The sequence below is a fragment of the Lissotriton vulgaris genome, chromosome 3_2 (genome assembly GCF_964263255.1).
Source record: "Lissotriton vulgaris chromosome 3_2, aLisVul1.2, whole genome shotgun sequence".
Classification (NCBI taxonomy): domain Eukaryota; kingdom Metazoa; phylum Chordata; class Amphibia; order Caudata; family Salamandridae; genus Lissotriton; species Lissotriton vulgaris.
Window position 1 is genome coordinate 236553191 of NC_141690.1, and position 7679 is coordinate 236560869.

The following is a 7679-nucleotide window of genomic DNA, read 5'->3' on the forward strand; positions in this document are numbered from 1 at the left end:
CTGGAAAGACTCATATGGGACATAAAAAACATACTGTAGAATCACATCATCTGGGAAACTGCAGCACTCTTATGAAATAGTGACACATGTCCCATGCAACAACAAGTAAAACGTGTGAAATGTAAGAGTGAAAGCGTCACTTACCTCACAGGCTCTTGCACACACTCTCAAGAAAGAAATGATTGTGTTTGTAAAGTTCTGGTCTTAAAAGACAGGGCCTGGTCGGGGGCTTTTCAAAGCCTGCCTTGCTGGGCACCCACCCTACATAAGGCCCTGCCTCACACACTCACCCACAGAGATATTGCCCGCCTGGCTTAGGATGAGCCAAAATAGGCCTTCAGGGGCTTTTGAATGCCACAGCTTCACACTCCAGCACAAATGCAATGGAAATGAACTTGAAGGCTAAAATCATGATCCAGTTTAAACCATCACTGGGTCTCCATCGGTGGCATTTAGGAAAGGACAAAGTAGAGGTGGTATTAGAATAAAAAATATCTGGGTATGCTATTTGGCAGGCAAGGCTGCTTTAAACAACATCTGAAGCTCATATGTCTAAAAGCTAACACTCCCACCACAGCCTTCAAACGCTTAAAGACAGACATAGCTTTGTCTTATTTGGAAAAGAATCATGCACCGGGCACAGTGCTAAATACTTAGTTTTTTAGCAGCTGTAGCATAGATTACTGAATAGTCATAAATCTTATACTACAATATTTGCAAAAATATATAATTTTTTATTTTTATTTATTTTTTTTATTGCTGATATCAAATATAAAAAACAGATACATACATAAAGTCAATATTAATTTGTTAGAAAAATACATATTAAATCTTTTCCTATATACAAATTACCACGGAAATATAAATGAGGTATGGTCTGCCCTCAATGCACCAATAGCTTGAAATTCAGACAAGTGGGTGATCACAGATGTTCACAATCTACATAAGTAATTTTCAATGCCACTCTGTCATTTGGTGAATATCACACATATTGTCTGGTTACAAATGGTTATTGCCGCCAACGCGTTTCGGGTTTAAGCCTTCCTCAGGGTGTTCTCACCAGTGGTAAACTAGAAATGGAAAAAGATTTCATATCAAAATATTTCTATGTCACAGCTGCAAATGCACTAAACATACTTCATATAATACTGATAAACCCTACCCCCACATGTGCCAGGGTGCTTGGATTCAAGATTTCAGTTCAGATAGGCACTGATATAAACAGCCTTCTTGATTTAAAGTAATTATGTAACCAACCGAATAAGTGGTGACAGAATAAGATAATCTCAAACTGCACATATATCTCTTTACCAGAGCGATGTGTTTACGTGTGTGGTTGCAGTGTGCATGTGGTGAGAGTGCGTGCAATGGCAGAACTGAAATCTTGAATCCAAGCATCCTTGCACGGACGTGGAATTTCAATAAGATTTTTTTCACACACCCAGTGACACAGGAACATGTATGAACGGTGCCCCAAAATGTTCCTGCGTGGATTTTCCGGGAATGGTAATGTGTGACTGTAATGTGTGGAGCACACGCAGGTCCCCATCAACAAAATCAGCCCCCACCTGCTGCTGATGCAGGCGTCCCGGGGCAGTTCCATGTGACTAGCTGGGTGGATGAAGACAGTTCTATATGAAGAATAAATAATTCAAAAGGATTTGTTATCTATTGACTGGGGTAAAAGCAGTCGCACGTTTATCAAGACCAAGAAGACACAGGCTGACACCGAGCATGCTCTTGTGGCGCCTCGTGCACCTCTGTGCCCCTTCCTGGGCTCTGGGGGTGATTCTGCACACCTCTGCTGTTCATCCGTCTCAGGGGAGGGGCCGCCTATGGCGCCTCGTGCACTTCTGTGCCCCTTCCTGGGCTCTGGGGGTGATTCTGCACACCTCTGCTGTTCATCCGTCTCAGGGGAGGGGCCGCCTATGGCGCCTCGTGCACTTCTGTGCCCCCCCCTGGGCTCCGGGGGTGATTCTGCACACCTCTGCTGTTCATCCGTCTCAGGGGAGGGGCCGCCTATGGCGCCTCGTGCACTTCTGTGCCCCCCCCCTGGGCTCCGGGGGTGATTCTGCACGCCTCTGCTGTTCATCCGTCTCAGGGGAGGGGCAGCCATTGCCTTTACTAATGCAGCACTTCTCCAGTAATTACCCGGCACTTCTGGGTTCGTTTAATGGAAATGTTGGAAACAATCTCTTTAAGCACAGACAAGGGACCCGGCCTGTCAACAGCACACTGACCGTGGTTTAAAAAGATTTATCACTTTAATGTCACTTCCTTTGGCTATCAACGGGGGTGTCTTTGCTTCATCAGCAGATCTGGGCATGGGCGGTCCTTCACCCACTGCAGTTGTTTTGCTGGGTTTCGCCCTTTTAATGCAGACTTATTACTGCGGCACATTATAAATGACTCTCGAAAGGACGAGGCTGTCTCGCTTCATTTAGGTATCGGCCCAAACCGTGCATACACAAAAAAACATGCACACATTTAACGCCAGGTGGTAAATTTTACCGCCAGCTATATTTTGGTCAGAACCCAGTGGCATATTTACAAGCATATTTACAAGCCCCTATAGCCACCAAAATGTCACTTTTCACGACGTTGTGTGGGCGATAGGGGCTACGCCTTATTTACAAGGCAACCTTAAGCCACTTAAGGTGACTTAAGGCTGCCTTGTAAATAAGGCACCCTCTCACACTATGCTTAGTGTGATAGGGGAGGGCAGTGGTGTTGCTGTGGGTGTTCCACCGCAACGCCCATTGATTTTGAGGCTGTCCCTATTTACAAGGGAGGCGTAAATAGGAGGCAGCGAAGAATTAAGATCAGGGAAAACTTTGCCTTACCCTGGCGCAACGAGGCGAAATGCTTTATTTCTCCATGTTTTTGCTCTTATCATGTGTGCTGATTTGTACATAAAAGTTGCAAAACAGCATTTAAAAAATATGGGGGCATATTACCAACAACTAGCGATAATTATCGCTATGTTGGTTTAGCAGCGATTTTTTGTTATCGCCGAGCTGCAGCGATTTTTATCGCTTAGGAACCTTGCTATTATCAAGGTATATCTCCTAAGCGATAAAAATCGGCCGAAATGCATGAATATCGCTGAAAAGTCAGCGATATTCATGCATTACCGAGCTAATGCTCTTAGCCATGTTATCCACCTGCCATTGGATAACATGGCTAAGAACTGCTCAGGGGCAGGTGTTAGCATTTGGAGATAGCGATGTTAGCGACTGTTTCCAGTCGCTAACATCTTGGCACGCCCACTTTGCATGTCATTAGTGATACATTTTTCTGACATGCAAAGTGGGGCCCAAGATGGTCGCTATCTCCTACCTAGCTGTTGCTAACTGGTGTTAGCAACAGCTAGGTAATAGGGAGATAATTTTATCTCCGCTTTCTTGGCTTTTAAAGCCAAAAAAGCGGAGATAAACCCCCTTGATAATATGCCCCATGATTGTTTATGAAGGAAACCTTCCTCAACATAAAAAATCTCTAAATGCCGTTTTGTAACTCCTATCTGTGCGCACAGAAGTTGCAAAACGGCTTTTTTAAAAAAATGATTGTTTATGAAAGGGACGCCTTCCTGCACATAAACAATCTTCCCCTGCACGCAGACACCCTTGCATTGTGGTGCAAGGACGCCTGCTTTGTGTCGCTAGGCTGCTAAGTATAGCGCCAGCGCAGGGGTAAATGCAGGGCGGCATCGCATTCTTGTGAATATGGTGCAGCCCTGCGTTTCTGAAGTGGTGGAGTGAGGCGTTAGGCCCGGACCAGGCCAGGACAGGGCCGGGCTGGCTACCGGGCGTTTTGGCATTCTGCCAAGCTGGGGGCTGATTTCACTGCAGTGGGGGCTTATTTTGTTGATGGGGACCTGCGTGTGCTTCAAAATAAAGCAAAACAAATGTTTTTCAGCACATGCAGGTCCCAATCAACGAAATCAGTCCCCAGCTCGGCAGCATGCCAAAACGCCCAGTAGCCAGTCCGGCCCTGCTCCGCCATTCCCTTGTAAATATGCCCCTCAGTTTCTGCCTGTAAATTCTCCATTAGTCGGTCGTGGTCGGGCGTAACACAAAATGGTGTGGCCCCCATGCAGAATGTGATGTCGGGCACGGAGTTTCCCAAACCACACAGATATTTTTTTGTCTTCTGCTCAATCCCCACCCCCCACATGGTTTCAGGTCCCCTCAGAAGGGTTGGAGGGCCCCCTGTACTGCGTGTGGGGAGGGGGGGGGGTGGAGGTGGAGGTCTGTGTTATGCCCCTGCCATGCACTTTCGCTGGCCTCTCTCTGCCAGCAATATTTACTTACCAGATTTGTAATTGTTTGTTTCTGCTTGGGAAAGCAGAGTGGCTAAGGCTTTCCTGAGCTATTAACTCTTTCATATTCCATGCCATTGCAGGCGTAGTGCTGGCATGCAATGGTAAGGCTTAAGGGCTGAGACAAGGAGTCTGAGGCGCCCCCTGCACCACAGGGGCTGCGGGGGGTATATGGGGGCCCCGTTAAACCCTCTGGTTACATATCCATATAGTTACACCGTTGTTTGTCTGACACTATTAAGCTTGAACACGAAGGCGAACACGAACACGAAGCTTGTTCCTTAGACGAATGCGTCTAAGGAACAGGTAATTTACAGAGCACATTCTTATTGTACTAAACAAGCATTGGCAAATTCTAAAGGTCAGACATTGGCTGCTAGTTTTTTGGATTTGTCGATACTAGTTCTGTTTTGTCATGGTTTTTGCAAAAATGTATTGCTGGCAAAACTGTCCAGCCCTCACCAATCTTTTTTTTGATGTCTGAAAGGACTCAGTGCCAATAGTAGCCCCTGACACTGAAGGGAACTGCTTTGTGTGTGAATGTGCTCCGTGTGAAAGAGAAAAATGCAGTCGCTCGCAGTGTAGTTATCCAATGACTGCAATGGGCCGACCCATTGGCCCATGTTGTACACTGTTGTGGGTGGGATGAAAATGTGAATGACAGAGTAACAGATCAATTTATAAAGAGGGCTTGCTGACAGGCCCTAGAAGTCTTACACATATAATTGTAGTAAAATCAAAATGTCTTGGCTAACGCCAGACCAAAAGGATAACGCCATAGCTGCTCTTCATGATATAATAATAAATAATTCCTATTTGTAAAGTGTCAACATCTCACCCCCTTAAGGTTTTCAAGGCGCTGGGAGCCATCGGCGAGATTAAGTGAGCTATTGCCCAGAGTCACATGATGCTGAGCTGACCTGCCGCCAGCGCTGGGGATCAAATCGTGACTATCGCACTCTGGAGTCAGCCGCTCCGGTCGCTATGCCACACCCCTCCCCATCAGCACAAGGGCTGAACATCTACTCTGAAAAACAGAAGTCATTTATACATCTCAGATGGGTTGACAAGCCCTGCATGTGTCTAAAGTTGATATAACCTAGTTTCCAAGTACCAAGAGACAAGTTTGTTTGCGGTGTCCAAACAAAATCGTGAGCAACGTGTCAGTATTTTAATACTGTTATATTTTACATTTAATCAAGGATTTCCAGCCTGACGCTGGAGCACAGTTCAAACCTGTCAATCTGAGAAAAAGTCAGTGGTGGAGAAGCAATGATTATACATAAAACCAAAACAGTAGCACTGCCAGCCTTTGAAGGACTGGGAATATATGGTGGTAAATGCATTCTAAACATGTTCCAGAAACTAAAGAGCTCTCAAATATCTATGCCTGAACAATAGTTTGGGTGATGTGAATGCTAGTCAGTTTCACACCGCCCGAAGACAGGCTCCAGGGTCCTAATGTGTATTCTTGTCCCTGTAGGCTCGCAATCGGATTACCCATGTGGGTAGGAAGTCATCTACCCCCTTTCACTTCTCCTCCACTGAGCAATTGTCCTAGTTACAGGATATCTGCTTTTGAAAATGGTCATCTTTTGGGTGGTATTGCTCCAAATCTTTCTCTTCCTTAAATTAACCCATTTACGTTAACCATAGGACTTAGCGCACATTACTGCTAACCAGTGGAAAAATGCCTTTGCTATCCCTTCTAACCACTTCAAACAGAACAGTTGCTGGACAAAATGTTGAACAATAGTAAACATTCATCCCAGCACAGACATCTGGGCCTACATTCAACATTTTATTGCTCCCCATGCCATTAAAGGTTAAACTTCCATATGCAAATCAGTCTTGACCTTGATCTCCATGGGAACAATCCAGGCCGAACTGCCAGGCCCAGATCTCTGAATGGTGGGGAAATGTTTGATATTGTTCAGCATTCCTTTAATCATGTATTGCTTTTGTTGCCTGAGGTGGGAAGAGTATGCCCAGACGTAGGTCCCATGTTCACTGCTCCACTGGATTTAAGCTAGCCTGGCTGATAAGATGTGATGCGCCGAAACCGGTCCCAGGATGCTTGTTTCTGGTCCAGAGAGGACCTGGCCGGACAGTTCGGCTGGACTGTTCTTATGAGGAGCAGGGTGAAGACTGATTTGCATATGGCTTGGTCCAAACTGGGGAGGCATGGTGGGCAATAAAATCAATGGATTTAACCCAGATCCGTTGACTGGTGGAGAATGTTTGAATTGTTCAGCATTCCGTCTATCATCTGTTCTTTTTAATTTCGATTGGGGAGGGGCTAGAAAATTATTCAATTACTCATTTTAATAGTAATTTAAAATCCAACTTAATGGTAAAGTCAGATTTTAAATATCTGTTTTGAAAATTACACCTTTAGAATGTTGTTATATTCTTGTCTAAGCTAAATGTGCCTTTCTAGTGCCACTTGACTGGCTTCCCTGTGGTGAGATGTGGATTGCCCCCAGACAGTGGACAAAAGGCTCGTGCTGGAGACTGGGCTTCTTTGCAGATGCCTCCCTACCCCATTTTACACCCCATTTCAGACTGCGAGATGCTGGTTTTTGACTCTGATAGTGCACTGAGACATGCGAACCAGGCCCAAGGGCCAGTGCTCTTTCCCCTAAAAGTGACGTGATTTGGAACACCCAATTGGCAAAGTACTTTGTCCCCTTATATGTCCCTAGTATATGGTAAGAGGACAAGGATGGTAAAGGGGCACCACGGCTGCAGCACTGTATTGTGCCACCCTGTGTAAAAGTGTGTCTGCAGGTCTGCCATTGCAGCCCTGCACAAGCAATGTGTCTGCTCGAGAGTCACTCTGCACACACCATGTGCTGCAGAGCCACACCACTGCCCTAATGTAAGAAAGTCACTCATAAAGTTGCCGTCCTAAGCCCAGGATGTAGAGCACATCATATTAAAGGTGTGGATATATATGTTTCTACATTTATATCTCTATAGTAACCCTGTAAAGCAAGGGTTTACTGTAAGTGGCTGGCGCTCCATAGTGTAACACAGGCTGACTACCAAGAAAATTCGAGAGAGCCAACTCCATTATGACACAACTGAATTGTGTAGTTTTTGGTGTCAAACAATGTGCTTTTTCACCCCCATCGTGCCGAGGGTGAGCTGGCATGCACATGGGTGCCACCCTGACTGAGTGCTCCCCTGGGATACCGTGATCCAGTGCCTTGGGGCTTCCCCAAGCCGTTTGCCACCAAGACAATAGTCTGCCCTGCTGGTCAGATGTGCATGCACTTCCTCAGGACGGAGACAAAGGCCTGGGCAGGAGGGTGGTCACACCTCCTCCCTCCCAGGATGGCTAGTGTTTACAGTC